Consider the following 17500-nt stretch of genomic DNA (forward strand, 5'->3'; position numbering starts at 1 on the left):
ATCTTCTTTACCACTCAAGACCATCACCAGTACATAAAACACACCTGCAACGCACACCTGCCACTCTAATTGTCGTGGGAACAACAGGTGCATCACGCCAGGAGAACCCGTCACTTGTGTTTTCCCCTCGTGTGGTACAATAAATTAATGCTACAAATCGCCGCCAAATCACCCCTTTTGACATTTAAATTTACTCTTGGTGTTTTCATTAAGCATAATTCCCCTGGCTGTGTGAGGCGCTTACAAAAATCCCTTACGCATCACATTTACTCTTAATCCTGCAATATGGACACGTTTATTCTCTCTCTCTCTCTCTCTCTCTCTCTCTCTCTCTCTCTCTCTCTCTCTCTCTCTCTCTCTCTCTCTCTCTCTCTCTCTCTCTCTCTCTCTCTCTCTCTCTCTCTCTCTCTCTCTCTCTCTCTCTCTCTCTCTCTCTCTCTCTAAAATTGTGTGATCTGCTTTGGAATTCTCGCTTAATTTGGGATCCGAAATTGGGTCTCGAGAACTCATGGCCCAGACCGCCTCCCTTTAACTCTGTGTGTGTGTGTGTGTGTGTGTGTGTGTGTGTGTGTGTGTGTGTGTGTGTGTTGTGTGTGTGTGTGTTTCTACAATAATCTGCTTATAATTAGGGAGTGTAACATCAGTCAGAGTATTATCAATATATTACTGTAGATGTCTCATTAGTATGGTGTATGCAGTTTATTTGTTATTAATGTATTCGAATGATTCATAATTTTTGCGTATTGTCAAGTTTTCAGGTGATTAATAAGAATCTTCAAGTATTGTTGAAATCGTTTACAATCTAGAATTTCTTCTCTTTTGCACGTCCTAGCTTCATTTATTGTTTTCCTTTTTTTTTTTGGATTTAGTTACAGTGTATACAATCATCCATGAATATTTACATATATCCAAATTTCCTTATATAAACTACAGACAACCTTAAATTTCCACTCAATTAAACGTTTTTTTTTTCTTTATCTTTATACATTACATTTTTCTTTTCATACAATATATACTATCATCCAAGTTCACTTCAACATTTCTTCCCTTTTTTTCCTGATTTCCTTGCACAAAACACAAAACCCAAAGTTTCCACACTATCAAGCAGCTTATTTTCTTTATCACTTTACACTACCTTCATTTTGCTACTTTAATAATCCGGGTAGGCACATTTTCCTCTTCTCTTACGACGTCACAACCTCGTCTCGGTCCGAGGGAGCCAGCGGGGACCCCGAGTTCATTTAGGAAGCCACAGTAGCCCAGATGATGTAGAGAGATCCTCAGACCCACCGCCGGGACTGTGCCTTCCACCGCGTCCTGCCCCGGTACCATCTCACTTTAGGTACTCAGTGTCATGGGGTTGGTTATCCTGTTTATTTTAGTTATTTTGGTTATTTTCTCCTCACAACATATTCTTTCCTGCATTAGTGGCGGTGGAGCAGAGCAGGGAAGTGTATGTACCGTGTTTTACTACTTTTGCTTTTATTTTGTTCTTTTTTCGCTTTCCTTTTTTTTACTTTGCTCTTTTTTGTGGGGTTTTAGTTTTATATGTGTGTGCTTTTTTTTCTTTCTTTTCTCTCTTTTACTTTATGGTTTGTGTATGCGTAGCTTTTTTCGTGCGTGGGACTTTTGTTTTCGTTTTGCTTTGGTGTGTGTGTGTGTGTGTGTGTGTGTGTGTGTGTGTGTGTGTGTGTGTGTGTGTGTGTGTGTGTGTGTGTGTGTGTGTGTGTGTGTGCTTCACCGTATGTATGTTTCCCTGAACCTGGAGATTTCGCTATATTTCACTATATTTTTGCCTTATTTACTTTTGTGTGTATGCGAGTGAGTATTCTTTTTTCCGTATATGCACATGTCTAAATACGGTGTTTCATTTCATTTCTTATTTGTTTTGCTGTTAAATGAAAGAATGGCCATTGTAGCGCATCCCCTTCCTGTCAGCTGCTGTGGTATCATTCTCTCGTTGCTGTCGGCGGTGGCTGCTGTGTTCCCGGAGACAGCTGTTTTACCGATGGGTGATGTTAATTCTGAGCGCTGTGACAGGTGTTCGAATCTCTGTCAGGCTCCATTCATTACTCTCATCGGCTGTTCCATTAAACCAGTAGATGAATGAACCAACTGATGCAGGGGAGAGTAGAGGCCATGGGAGGGTAGAGGGGGTCAGTTGGGAGTCTAAGGGTGGTAGGGGAGGGTCTAGTTGGTAGGCACTGGCTGGTGTAGGGTGGGAGGTAGTAGCAGGTGTCCGTAGCCATCCAGGTTGCGAATTCGTTCACGTCTACTCACGAGCGACATACTCATTTACATTTACAAGGGACACACACGCACAGCCTAATGTCTTGCTACAGTGTGCCTATGAATGGTGATTGGGCTGCTACTAGTGTACTTGTGTCTGGTGGTGGTGGTTGTGGTGGTGGTGTAGATGATGTTAGGTTTATATTCGTGTATCTTAACTCAAATTATCTGGAAATACTATTGTTGCATTTGTTTTATTTTTTTTTTTATATTTTTCTAATGTCTGACATCATTGATTTTTCTGTAAGTTTTGTGTGATTTTTTTATTGTAAAATGAGAAAATTCTTGACTAAAAATACTCTATTCTCAAGTGAATCATAATATTCCACACAAAGTATAGTGCCGTTCAATTACTCTTTTATCAATGCCTTATCTACTCCTATAAGTAATCTCGAGTAATTTTCCCGTTTACGCTAATCATCTCTCTCTCTCTCTCTCTCTCTCTCTCTCTCTCTCTCTCTCTCTCGTCTTGAAGGGAAGAGCTTATAGGGAGCTTTCTTGAAATGATCCATCAGCGTTCCCATATATTTTTGGAGACGTGTGGTGCTGAGGTGGGTTCCGGCGCAGGTTTGTTTATGGAAATCTCTCTTGTGGGCGTCATCGGGTCGCTAACTGAGACCGAACCGGAATCAATCAATTGCCGGAATATCCTTTAAGATGGGATTGAATTGCAAATACGGGCGTTTCGGGTGATGGGGGAGGGGCGTAGTGAAGGTAGATATAGTGAGCATAGGGAGATGGAGGAAGACGCTTTGGGTGTATATGGGAGAGAGAGAAGTAGAGAGAGAGAGAGAGAGAGAGAGAGAGAGAGAGAGAGAGAGAGAGAGAGAGAAGTGACGAGGTGTGAGGAGAGAGGGGAAGGAAGGAGGGAATTTGATGTTTTCAGTAGTGAGCGAAGGATGAATAATAAGGTCTGGTAGGAGGACTAAAGGATTGTGGAGTGGATGAAGGAGATAAGGGTAGAGAAACGCCTCTTACTGTTCTACCTTTAATTTCCTGGAAGGCTTACCCGTTACCCAAAGCACAATTTACATATCATTAAACGTCTACAGAATGCACGTTTACCTCGAGCTGGTTACTTATGTACTTTATACCCTCCTCTTCCCACATGGCTGCTTCCTCCTATTCAATATTTCTACTCTCTTTATTCTTTTATTCTATATCGTCTGTTGCACAAGTCTCATCATATCTCATCCTTCAACACTCACCACCAAAATCTTTCTCTTCATTCATCTTCATTTCCTATCCTTTTCTTTTCTTTTCCTTCTATTTTATATTACTGCTCTCTTTATTTTTTCATTTTATTTTATCTATACAACTCTTATCATATCTAACCCTTCAACTTTCACTAAAAAACCCTTCTTTTCCTTCACCTTCATTTCTTATCCTTATTTTTTTTTCTTCCTTATAACCTTGTAAGCATTTCAATCATTCCCTTACCCAATTCCTGCTCCTCCTCCTCCTCCTCCTCCTCCTCCTCCTCCTCCTCCTCTCGCTAGTATTGAGAAGCTGACTGACTCACACGCATCGTACATGGCTGTCGCTCTAATCTGAATAAGCAACATGGACGGAACGAAGCTGCCTGGGGACTGACATAATGGAGACCCAAGCTTCCGGCCATCCAGCTTTCCTTTCCTGGCCGTTTTCCGCTGCTAGATTTCCTGCAGTGCGAGTGGGAAGGGAAAAAGGAAGAGGGAGCAAAGAGACTAGGAGAGAGAGAGAGAGAGAGAGAGAGAGAGAGAGAGAGAGAGAGAGAGAGAGAGAGAGAGAGAGAGAGAGAGAGAGAGAGAGAGAGAGAGAGAGAGAGAGAGAGAGAGAGAGAGAGAGAGAGAGAGAGAGAGAGAGAGAGAGTTAGGGTGGATGAGTCACTTAAAAGGAGAGGAAAGGAATGAGAAGGATGGGATATGATAAGGAAAGGGATGTTTGTAAGTGGAGGGAATGAATACCCGGGGGAATATATTGGAATAAAATGGATTACTTGTGGGAAAAACGTATAAAAAGGAAAGAATGAGGAGGGATTGAAAAAAAGAAGGAAAGTAGATCATTGAGGAAACAGGAAATTATAACAGACACAAAAAGAAATGATAGAAATATAGGAGAAGAAAGAACAAAGAAGAGGAAAGAAAATGCAGAAATGAGAAAGAAAAGACGTAATATGAAAAATAAGGCTCTGAAAGGAAGACAAATATCTAAAAATGCTAAAGGTAACCCAGGAAAATAAGAAAAAGAGAAACTGTACGACTGAGAGGAAGTGTTTGAATGTGTCTGTGGGTGTGGTCGTGCAATGGCGGCAAACAGACGTAGGCAGTATGACTCGTGGCTGGCAAAGAGTCGTTAGGGTTTAATAAGATGCAAATCATGGCGGGGAAAGGAAGGCGAGGTTTTGCCTTAATGCACGGCTCTCCACACGCCTTGAGGCACCGAGGAGGCCGCCATGCACGTGTCATCACCACTGCAGTAGACGCGGCTGATGCTTTAATGATCTGATAATGTCGAAATGCGTGGTTTGTGATATGTTTGTTATTTTCTACTTGATACTAAAGACGATGCTATTGGTACGGATGTGATAAGTGTTTGATCTAATATTACCTTTATATGTGAATTTGGTGATTATTAGTACGTTAAAGGTAAATTAGTTTGCTATTCTGATTGATTTTTTATCGTTCAGTATTATAAAAAACGTGATTGATCTGTAGTTGATATTTGTACGGTCTTCTGCTGCTGTCCTGATAGCTTATTTCAGTGGTGATTACACATATATGATATATATATATATATATATATATATATATATATATATATATATATATATATATATATATATATATATATATATATATATATATATATATATATATATATATATATATATATATATATATATATATATATATCTATATGTATTATTGTTATTAGTTTTTACCTTTTCTCGTAATATTATACAAAACGTAATTGGATTTCGTTTTCTCTGGAAGGGTTAGAAAAGTTATGCTGCTTATTTGTAGTTTGTTGTTAGTGGGAAAATCTGCGTACGTATTTTGGTTTATTTCATTGATTTGTTACTTTTATATATGCGTATATAATTTCAAAAGTTTTGATTGCATATATATTGCTTTATTTTTCTTTCACATATGAGAAATTTTTCACACTTGTCAAGAAGCAATATTCAAGAACGCACCTCAGAAATGTAGAGAATCGGTGTTTCCTTCTGAGGTGGCGAGGCAAAGCAACACACATTGAAGGTACACACAGTCCGCAGGTGTCCACTTTTTATTCTTCTCACCTGTAGTAGTACACCCAACTTTTTTCTACCTAGACAGTTTCCCACACTAATTTACACTTTTTTCCACCCGCTGTACCTTTGTATCTACGCGTCATGCAAATTACCGCTCGGATTTATTTTTTTCTATTCTTTCTTGCATCTAATATACAATAAATGTACGCATAAATTATCCACGGCTGGCTAATTAAGGTAAACTCATTAAAGGGAGATATTTAAGGAATAATGAATGCTGTGTACTAAGTGGCGGCCGGATGTGTACTATAATGCTTCTAATTTAGGTTAGTGGTGGCGCTGGAGGGAGGAGGACACGGGAGGGGAGGGGAGGAACGGGAGGAAGGGGACAGGATAAGGTAAAAGTACTGAGCTGGTACAGGAAAAACGGGAAGTGGTCAACGATTAGACAGGGTACAGTGGATAGGGATTAATGAGTAAATGAGTGAGATGAGGAAAAAAAAGGGAAGGTAGAAGGGAATAAGGTGATAAATGAGTGGAAGAACAGTAGAGATAGAGACGTAAGGGCAGAAAAGGAACCAATGGGATAAGTATAACACGCAAGTATAGTCAGAGAAAAGATATGAACAGAGGAAAAGAAAATTAGGAGAGAAGAATGTAGCGATGATGAAAAAAGCAATGAGATAATGCAGGAAAAACTGAGAAGGATGAAAAAAGAACTTGCTGTAAGATAGTTGAAGAGAGGAAAAATAAAGAAAGAAAGAGAAGTTTAAGATAACGAGAACATTGTAAGACGAGGAGGAGAAGGAGAAGAAGCAGGAGGAGGAGGAGAGAGGAAAGAGGAAGAGGAAGAGAAATACGATGAGAAGGAGGAGGAGAAGGATGAAGAAGAAGAGGAGGGAAGGAGAAGCTCTTAGGTAATCTTGGACAAAGTTAAGAGGAATGCATTAAAGATTTAAAGGTTCTCTCGTATGATGTTAATTGTGTTGAGCTTATTATTCGTGAGGTTAAGGCGCTTTATCTCTTGTTAACGATCTTTCTTTGCTATTCGATATTCTAATTATGATAACCTTGTCTGTGTTATCCTACAATAGAGAGAGAGAGAGAGAGAGAGACAGACAGGAAACAGAAAGATTTATGCGGGTAATATATGCATGTCAGCCAACGCTCTTTGCATTAAATTCAAAGACATAATTAGCTTGAGACAACAAAATATGCTTAATGAATTTCTCTCTCTCTCTCTCTCTCTCTCTCTCTCTCTCTCTCTCTCTCTCTCTCTCTCTCTCTCTCTCTCTCTCTCTCTCTCTCTCTCTCTCTCTCTCTCTCTCTCTCTCTCTCTCTCTCTCTCTCTCTCTCTCTCTCTCTCTCTCTCTCTCTCTCTCTCTCTCTCTCTCTCTCTCTCTCTCTCTCTCTCTCTCTCTCTCTCTCTCTCTCTCTCTCTCTCTCTCTCTCTCTCTCTCTCTCTCTCTCTCTCTCTCTCTCTCTCTCTCTCTCTCTCTCTCTCTCTCTCTCTCTCTCTCTCTCTCTCTCTCTCTCTCTCTCTCTCTCTCTCTCTCTCTCTCTCTCTCTCTCTCTCTCTCTCTCTCTCTCTCTCTTCTCTCTCTCTCTCTCTCTCTCTCTCTCTCTCTCTCTCTCTCTCTCTCTCTCTCTCTCTCTCTCTCTCTCTCTCTCTCTCTCTCTCTCTCTCTCTCTCTCTCTCTCTCTCTCTCTCTCTCTCTCTCTCTCTCTCTCTCTCTCTCTCTCTCTCTCTCTCTCTCTCTCTCTCTCTCTCTCTCTCTCTCTCTCTCTCTCTCTCTCTCTCTCTCTCTCTCTCTCTCTCTCTCTCTCTCTCTCTCTCTCTCTCTCTCTCTCTCTCTCTCTCTCTCTCTCTCTCTCTCTCTCTCTCTCTCTCTCTCTCTCTCTCTCTCTCTCTCTCTCTCTCTCTCTCTCTCTCTCTCTCTCTCTCTCTCTCTCTCTCTCTCTCTCTCTCTCTCTCTCTCTCTCTCTCTCTCTCTCTCAGCATTTATCAAGGGAAGAGACAAAGAAACGCTCTCTCCTAAGCACATTTTTTAACCAACACTCCTAGAATAAGAAGAGGATATAGTTGTGTGGAGAATTAACCAAGAAATTAGGCCCTTGAAATGACACCTTTGAAATGAAAATAGGCGGGGCTGTCTTAATTTTGACTCAACCCAATTATCTTATTAGTGTGGCTTTTAAAGAATGAAGTGATGGTCTGCTTGCGATAGAGTCTCGTAATTCATTTTATTTCCTCTGTCACTCATATGTACCTACAGTCAGATGTAATGTGATATGTGTGTCATGTGTGATGTAATGCAGGTGTGATGGTCAATTGTTATGATATGAATATGTATATGTTTCTTTTTTATTTATTTTATCTACCTATTCATTTATTTTTTTTTTCTTTTATTCATTCATTTATTTAGTTATTTTGTTTTATTTTGTTTGTATTTGTTTATTTGTTTATTTGGGTTTTTTTTTTTTGTGTGTGTATGTGTGTTAATTGGCTTCAGGAAATACTTGTGACTTTTCCTCCTCGTTCCGTTTATTTATTTATTATAATTGCACGCACTGGTCAAGATTTCTGACATTTTAAAAGCTTATTAATATATATTCATTAAATGACTATCTTTTTTTTCTTTTTCTTCTTCCAACACATATCAGTCAAAACTGAAAATATGTTTTTTTTTTCTTTCCGTATTGTTTTCTACGTATAAATTAATTGCATTGTTGTTTTTTTGCGTTATTTTCATATTGTCCTTTTTTTACTTGCTTTGTTTCCTGTACAGACACAAACACTCAACTTCCACATATTCTTCCTTTTCTCTTATATCTGGACCGCTGACACAAAATAAAAGAATCTGAATTTGCTTCTACCCGTCCACTTATACACAAAATGAGACACTTATAAAAAAAAATGTAGCACGAATCTTGCAAAGCCGTAAAGGAAAGAAAGAATAAAAGTATGCCAAAAAATTAACTTATTTCCCACTGTTACTCTGGCCGCTGGTATCACTGCAATAACTCTAAAAAGTCACATTTTTCGTCTTTTTTGGGGGGCTGAGAGTCACGTCATGCTTCTGATTGCACCACTTTCGCAACACGAGAGGGAAGAATGGCACAGTTCCCCCCTTAAAAATTGCCTAATATCCCCAGTGGACTCCTCCACCCCCCCTGAAAACAATGCTTAAAGTAATTCCAACATATTTTCCAGCATTTGCATACATTTCCGCGGCGCTTGCATTAGGCCGCAACACAAAGGGGCGCGTAGGCAGGCAGGGGCGGCGGAACGGTGTATGTATATGTATGATCTATTAATCTTTGGTCGAGGTATTACAGTCCCTTGTCAATATACATACTGGGATGTTGTGCTTCTATAGAGTTGAATTCCCCCTTTTTATTTTTTTGTGTACTCGTTTTTAGTTTGTATTATTTTTCTTCCGGTGTTCTTTTTATTTTCGTGTTACTAGTTCCTGATAGTTGCGTATATATTTTTTGCTTTATTGTTTTGTACATTTGTAGCTTTACTTGTAAAGCGTTCGATTTCTTTTTTTTTTTATTCTCCGTTACTTATTCACTTATTTTTTTTATTTCCATTTGATACATTTTATTTCAGTTTGTTTTTTGTGTTTTTGTCTTTGAAAACAGTGAAAAATGCAAGTATTTTTGTAGTTATTTTTCCATGTAGATTATATTTGGTCTTCTTTTTCTTCTGCCTTCTATCAGTTATTGCATTTTTTTTTCTTACGTCAGCTCTGAACATACACTTTTATAACATTTCTCTATACCTGTACTTACCTAAATCCCCTTTTTTCCCTCTCCATTTTTCTTCCATGTCCTAAATAAACTTTTTTTCTCCATATTTTTTCACCTAATTAGATTTCTTGCTTTTGAAATTCGAATACAAGCAATTACTAACTTAATAACTATTTTTTTCTTTATCCTCAACGTAAAAATCTGAAGTATTATTTATCACAACACGGACATCGGCTTCGTGACATTTCGAAACCTCCGTTCACAGGTATGATATATCGGTCCAAACAATTCCTTGCAGTTTGGGAGGAGTGAAAAATGCTGAAAAATCTATTATTGAAATGGAGTTTGCATGGGGACAAGAGGTGGCTTTGTAAATGTTAAGTGTCACATTGAGAGAGAGAGAGAGAGAGAGAGAGAGAGAGAGAGAGAGAGAGAGAGAGATGTGTAGCGTGTTAGTATTTGTGTGTGCGTGTGTGTGTGTGTGTGTGTGTGTGTGTGTGTGTGTGTGGGAAGAGAAAGCGTTGTCAGTGTTGCGTTGCGTCTTGGAGTGCCAATGTGTTTCTTTTCGTCGCTGTATTGTGTTGCTGTCTCGAGCTGTCACTGTGAAATATTTGTCGCGTTGCATTTGCTTTTCCCTTTTCTCTCATCCGTTCTTCAGTTGTGTGTTGCGTCAGTGTTACCTAAAGGTGTGGTGCAATAAAGATGATGCGTGTGAGTGTTGTAAAGTGGATAAAGCTTTTGTGTTGCTCCACGTATTGCTTCCTAGTGTTGCATCGTTCTCGTGGTCAATTTGTATAAACATTTCTACCGGCCAGTATAGTTCGCTGAATGGAAAGGGGAAAGAAAGAACGGTGTCAAAGGAAATGCGAAAAAAAAAATATTGATATTCAAACTGTAACAGATGCAGGAGTAATTTTCATACACACACACACACACACACACACACACACACACACACACACACACACACACACACACACACACACACACACACACACACACACACACACACACACGTCACCAAGAGCAATTTTCCGTAAGATCAAGACAATGAATATATCAAAAAAGAGTTAATAGTTATCAGACGCAGTAACTTAGGAGGTACAGGTGTCGCTCTTAATTACAGGTGTAGGGAGTTGTGCCACACGCGCCAGGTAATTAAGGAGCAATTAGAGCGTATGGATGAGTTCCCTGGGTCGTTAACAATCAAGGTGTTATGGACTCTGGTGATGAAAGTCGTGCCTCACCTGATTATGTCATTAAAGAGCGTCAGGTGATTGGGTGACGAGAGAGAGAGAGAGAGAGAGAGAGAGAGAGAGAGAGAGAGAGAGAGAGAGAGAGAGAGAGAGAGAGAGAGAGAGAGAGAGAGAGAGAGAGAGAGAGAGAGAGAGAGAGAGAGAGAGAGAGAGAGAGAGAGAGAGAGAGAGAGAGAGAGAGAGAGAGAGAGAGAGAGAGAGAGAGAGAGAGAGAGAGAGAGAGAGAGAGAGAGAGAGAGAGAGAGAGAGAGAGAGAGAGAGAGAGAGAGAGAGAGAGAGAGAGAGAGAGAGAGAGAGAGAGAGAGAGAGAGAGAGAGAGAGAGAGAGAGAGAGAGAGAGAGAGATCTTTCTCCTCATCGTTCATTTTAGTGTCTTTTAGTGCTATTAGGGAGTAAAGAAAATATTCATTCTCCTTTTCTCTCATATATATATATATATATATATATATATATATATATATATATATATATATATATATATATATATATATATATATATATATATATATATATATATATATATATATATATATATATATATATATATATATATATATATATATATTAATGGTGAGCAGGTTCAGATGCTTTTCCTTTAGCCTCCTCTTTTTCATCATCTCGAGGACCTATATGCAATTAAGGATGAAGACATGCCTTCTCCTCCTCCTCTTCCTCCTTCTCCTCCTCCTCCTCCTCCTTCTCCTCCTCCTCCTCCTCCTCCTCCTCCTCCTCCTCCTCCTCCTCTCCTCCTCATCTTCTTCTTCTTCTTCTTCTTCTTCTTCTTCTTCTTCTTCTTCTTCTTCTTCTTCTTCTTCTTCTTCTTCTTCTTCTTCTTCTTCTTCTTCTTCTTCTTCTTCTTCTTCTTCTTCTTCTTCTTCTTCTTCTTCTTCTTCTTCTTCTTCTTCTTCTTCTTCTTCTTCTTCTTCTTCTTCTTCTTCTTCTTCTTCTTCTTCTTCTTCTTCTTCTTCTTCTTCTTCTTCTTCTTCTTCTTCTTCTTCTTCTTCTTCTTCTTCTTCTTCTTCTTCTTCTTCTTCTTCTTCTTCTTCTTCTTCTTCTTCTTCTTCTTCTTCTTCTTCTTCTTCTTCTTCTTCTTCTTCTTCTTCTTCTTCTTCTTCTTCTTCTTCTTCTTCTTCTTCTTCTTCTTCTTCTTCTTCTTCTTCTTCTTCTTCTTCTTCTTCTTCTTCTTCTTCTTCTTCTTCTTCTTCTTCTTCTTCTTCTTCTTCTTCTTCTTCTTCTTCTTCTTCTTCTTTATCTTCTTTTCTTTTCTTCTATTTTTTTACGTATGTTGCTCATCAGCCTCTTTTTCACGGTTTACTTTAACGACATGAATTTTATACGAGTAAAAAAAACGAAAATAAAGTCATTACTTGATGGAATCTATGCAAGTAATATCCATATAAATGATTCCTCTAATGGATGGTAATAATATCTTTTTTACCTTCAGTCCAGGGACAATTTCACTCATTAAAAACATTCATTTCCTTAGCAACAAAAGTATTACATAGAAATACATACCATCAAACAAGATTTCCTTATAGTAGATTTCCTTTGTTTAGAATTATTTACAAGTTCTGCACATATTACATTACACTTTATCTAGATTTTTTTTAAGTATTAGTATATTTTCTTGATTTTTAAAAGTTAAGTAATATATTTTCAGATATTAAACTATGTAAATTTCCATATGTAGAACAGTAGTAGTAGTAGTAGTAGTAGTAGTAGTAGTAGTAGTAGTAGTAGTAGTATGTATCAGTCAAACATATATAGTAGTAATCCCTTATTATGTTTTACCCTAACCTAACCTAACGCAATAACAACACCATCTTTTTTTTTTTTTCGTTTAATATATAAGTTACGTTCCCTTCCCCATATAAATTCTAACAGGGTTTTTTTATGTATTCAATTCATTTCTATGTATGTAGATTCTAACAAGGTATTTTTTTTTCTGTGCATACGTATGTTTATTCAATTATTATATAGTAAAATACGACATTTTAAAATCTGTATTAGAAATTCTGCATACAGTTTCGAAATGAGAGTATCCATTTTTCCCTTCCATTTCACAATTGCTAATACAAATAGAGAAGAATATATAGACAGTGTATTTATTTTCTCTTGTAATTATCTTTCCCTTCCCTTCTGTCCCTTCTCTGTCTGGGGTTAATTCCTCCCTCCGTTTATTTACTCGCTTCCCTTCTCTTTTATTTGCATTGCGACGATTGTATGATGATTTACCTTTGTGTTGTCTGTCTAGTCATTATTCTCCTGCACTACCTCCATTCTCTCTCTCTCTCTCTCTCTCTCTCTCTCTCTCTCTCTCTCTCTCTCTCTCTCTCTCTCTCTCATTAATCCCTTCTATCATATCCTCTCTATATTCTAACTTTTCTTGTTTCCTCTTTTTCGTTTCCTTCTTTTCCATTTTATGTTGTAAAATTTGGCGTGAATTTCTTTACCTACGAAATATATTTTTTTTTTCTGTTTATGTTTCTCCCTTTTTGTTTCGTGTTTCTATAAACATTCAATCGTATTTAGTTTTCTATTTTTCCCATTTTCTGTTGATATTTTCTCTGCAGGATTCACGTTATTCTTTGTAGTTCATCTTGTTCTCACCCTGCTCTTCTCATCCTGATCCTCCTCCTCACTCTAGTTCTCCTCCTCCTCCTCCTCCTCCTCCTCCTCCTCCTCCTCCTCCTCCTCCCTCCACCTGTCAACACCGGCCCTTGATTGGTTTTGCTCCAGCACACGGCTGAAAGGGTAACAGTGTGAGGCGCGGATCTGAATGCCTCTCTCTCTCTCTCTCTCTCTCTCTCTCTCTCTCTCTCTCTCTCTCAAGATTTTTTTTCACCTATTTTCTACTGTAATTGGTATACTTTTAACTTTCTTCGGGGAAAAGGGATTTTTTAAAAGTTTTCTACGTGATAAAGAAAATATGTCGGTGCCAAATAGGGAGGAAAATAGAAGTGGCACGTATTGTCGCATTGAAATTCTCGATAATTCGTTCCTCTGAAGTCTGGCCCGATATCCGATCACGATTATTGGTAACTAACTGCTAAGGCGAAATTAGGAAGAGAAAGTCTTTGGAATCCATAAATGAAACTGTGACTGCAACAATTCATGGCGTTTTTAATAGAAAGTTCGCGGCTCGCCACACCTAAAGGACGGTATTTCTTTAGTCACTTCATGAGTAAAGGGAAGGAAAGGAGAGAACTATACACAGAAAATGGAGGATCGTGATGCACCATGAAGTATTTGCGTCTCTGAAGTTATTGTTTTTCATAAGAGAATATAAGAGGAAGGAAAATTTTTGTATATTTCCTTAGATCTTTATAATTAGTGTTTAAGATCTAGTCTTTTTTAACCTCGTTTTTCTTCTGTATCAGTTACTGCTGCACGAAATAAATTGTTCTAATATTCTTCTAGGTTAGTTATATGATAGAAATGAACGTTGGCAACCTCATGTATATTACGTTAGCCAAGTTGTGCTGAATCGAGTTTTCTTTCAGGAGAAATTATGTGAGATATATCAGAAAAACCTGTCTTAAATTAGGTTAAGTTAGATATCCAAATTATTGAAACTAATGGCAACTTAACTTACGCCTACTAGGTATTGAAGTTTGTGACTTATTGATAAGGTAAATTATGTTAGGTTGAATTAAATAAGAATATGTTAAGATATCATACAAAGACTAGGTTTTGTTATTCATTTTTTAATTAGCTTTGTACGTTTATTTCAGTTTTTACACCGGAAACTAAACCTTTAAACAACTTCACTTATTAATGAGTAATTTAATAAACGGTGAAGTATAATAAATTCAGTTCGGTTAGATTGTTACATTATCTTAAATTACGACAATTGAGGATACGAGATGTTAGGTTAAGGTGCGTAATTGTACTTCAAGTTAGGTTAAGATAGGTCAGGTACTCGGATCACGGAAACCTTTTTTTTTTATACCATGTGGGCTTTTATGGGAATTTATGGGCTAGGAAACCGTTGCCCCGAGTGAGGAAGCCCAACCTTCACTCAAACCATGGACAGAATTCGAACCCGTGCGCTTGAAGACCCCTCGGACCCCAAAGCACGCATGGTTCCACTGTACCACGGTGGTATGACGCACCAGCAGCGTTGTGTTGCCTCCAGTGGCTTGTGGTGAATCTGCTGGTGAGAACGAGCGATTAACTTTTATAGGGCCGTTATTTTCCAGCAGAGGCAGAGTAGGAATGGAGGTGAGAGGCAAGGAGGGGAGAGGAGTGGTGAGAAGGGGCAGGGAGGGAGGAGAGAAGGGTATTGGAGGTGGTATGTCTCCTTGCCCAATTATTGCCGCTAATAGAACTGGTGATGTAATTAAGCGCACTTTTCCAGGTCACTAATTTTATCTGATCGTTTCTTCTTCTCCATTTATCCTCTCCTATTCTCTCTGCCTTCGTCTACCTCCCCTTTTCCCTTTTCCGACTCCTTCTCCATATCATTGTTTTCTACTACACAAATTCTCCCCTTTCTCTCTCTCTCTCTCTCTCTCTCTCTCTCTCTCTCTGTTGTTTCATTTCTTTCCTTTTTTTCCTCCCAAACGCTCTCTCCTCTTCCACCCTCCATCCTATCTCACATCCATTTTCTTCACTCGTCTCGTAAAGAAAACGAGATGGAGAGGAAATTTCTGAATGTGACACACACACACACACACACACACACACACACACACACACACACACACACACACACACACACACCTTATCATTATCATCATCACCTTCCCACCTGTTTTTATCTCTCAATCACCTCTGTCCCTTCCGTAATGGTGCAATAAGGGAGGAGATTCTTGTCCAGTAATATCCTCCTAACTCTATATTTGAAAAAAAAGACGGAAGGAAAAAATACTGATCTCATTTTTTTTCCTCAGAGAAATAGTAATATGTTCATGATTTTTTTTCCCCTCCTTTTTCTTTCTTCTTTTGTTAGTGATGGTGGTATTTTTGGGGAATTTCGTCTTGGTTATGTATTTTATGTTTATGTTTATCTATTGTCTATTTTTTATCCATCAATAGCTTTATATCCAATACTCTCTTCTCTTTCCTCCATTTCTTTCTTCCATCGCTTTCTTTTTACTATTTACTGTTTACATGTTACAGTTATTAGTCATTTTTCCCCTTGCATTTTTTTTTCACAATGTTATATTTATTACCCCTCCTTTGCATTCATTTCCTTCCATTTTGTCAAGGACGTCTATTCAGTTCACAAGCATTATAATCTTTCATAAAACTTTCTCTCTCTCTCTCTCTCTCTCTCTCTCTCTCTCTCTCTCTCTCTCTCTCTCTCTCTCTCTCTCTCTCTCTCTCTCTCTCTCTCTCTCTCTCTCTCTCTCTCTCTCTCTCTCTCTCTGTTAATAAAAATACTTGAATTTCCTTGAGGCATCCTCGGCCTTCGTAATATGTAGTCGGTAATATGCCATCCTCTTAATAGAGTTTCATGCGAGTCTTTGTTTATTTCGAAAATTTAGAGGATTATTGAGACACACACACAGACGCACACACACACACACGCACACGTTCACGCACACGCACACACACACACACACACACACACACACACACACACACACACACACACACACACACACACACACTCACGGTCACACGCTCCGGTCACTTTCCTCCTCCTCCTCCTCCTCCTCCTCCTCCTCCTCCTCCTCCTCCTCCTCCTCCTCCTCCTCCAGTTAAGATTATTTATCGTTCTTATCTCCTCCTCCCTTTGATCTTTAATGTTTGTAATGTGCTTAGGAGTCCAGTCTTCCTCGGGGTGTTATAGCATTACTGCTCATGAGGGCTAATCACAGCACATCACAAGATAACACTCCCGCTTTTGTCCCTTGCGTCACATGGAGCAGAGAGCACGAAACACACACACACACACACACACACACACACACACACACACACACACACACACACAGAGAGAGAGAGAGAGAGAGAGACTGACTGGTAATGACACAAATATATTTAAAATATGAATACTGTAAAAAAATATTAAATGTGTGAATATATACATACGCAAATGAATAAACAAACAGATAGTTGAATAGCAATTATCATGAATATTAGTCATTTCACTCTCACCACTTACTCAGAAGTAGTTATAGCACTTTATTTAATCTTACCAACATTATTTAAACATTTATTTTTGCGTCCTCCCCATCCTGCTCTCCCCGTCACATGTGTTATTACAAACCCGCTTTCAATTACCACACTCTTCTAATTTTCCTCCTTCTTTATGTATTTTCACTTATCCTCTGTCGCCTTCCTCCTTCACCCTTCTTCTTCCCCAAAGTCTCATTAAATGTTTCTTTTTTCTCACCACACAAGGATATATTTTACCTTCCTTTTGCTCCTCGTCTTTATCAAGCTTCACCAGACACCATGTTTACCTCATCTGGGTTTAGTGTTACTTCTTTTCCCACAGTGTGTTTGTCGCTCCTCATGGCTGCCCCTGCTTAAGTCTCTCGCATGCTGCTACTCTCTCTCCAGTCCCCAAAAGTTGTAGTGGGCTCGATTTTTTACTGTTTCTTACCAGCATCTTTACGTCAGTTAGTTTACTTAATGTCAAGTGGTTCCCCTCAGTTTCCTGCTCTCAGAGGCTCTGTTCTCTCTGCTCTCTCTCTCTCTCTCTCTCTCTCTCTCTCTCTCTCTCTCTCTCTCTCTCTCTCTCTCTCTCTCTCTCTCTCTCTCTCTCTCTCTCTCTCTCTCTCTCTCTCTCTCTCTCTCTCTCTCTCTCTCTCTCTCTCTCTCTCTCTCTCTCTCTCTCTCTCTCTAAAAACTTATAAAACGATTATCACTTCTTTCTGTTCCACCACCACCACCACCACCACCACCACCACCTCCTCCTTCTCCTCTTCCTGTTCCTCCTCCTCCTCCTCCTCCTCCTCCTCCTCCTCTTCCCAACTCCACCCTGCCGTAAAACTTCCTAATTCCAGCTC

At 38.9% G+C, this 17500-nt stretch overlaps 1 pseudogene; it reads left to right on the forward strand.

Annotated features, from left to right (window-relative positions):
• Window positions 1–10458: 10458 nt before the first annotated feature.
• LOC123510854 overlaps window positions 10459–17500 on the forward strand; it is a 20056-nt pseudogene continuing 13014 nt past the window's right edge.

Source organism: Portunus trituberculatus, chromosome 30 (assembly GCF_017591435.1).
Source record: "Portunus trituberculatus isolate SZX2019 chromosome 30, ASM1759143v1, whole genome shotgun sequence".
NCBI classification, from domain to species: Eukaryota; Metazoa; Arthropoda; class Malacostraca; order Decapoda; family Portunidae; genus Portunus; species Portunus trituberculatus.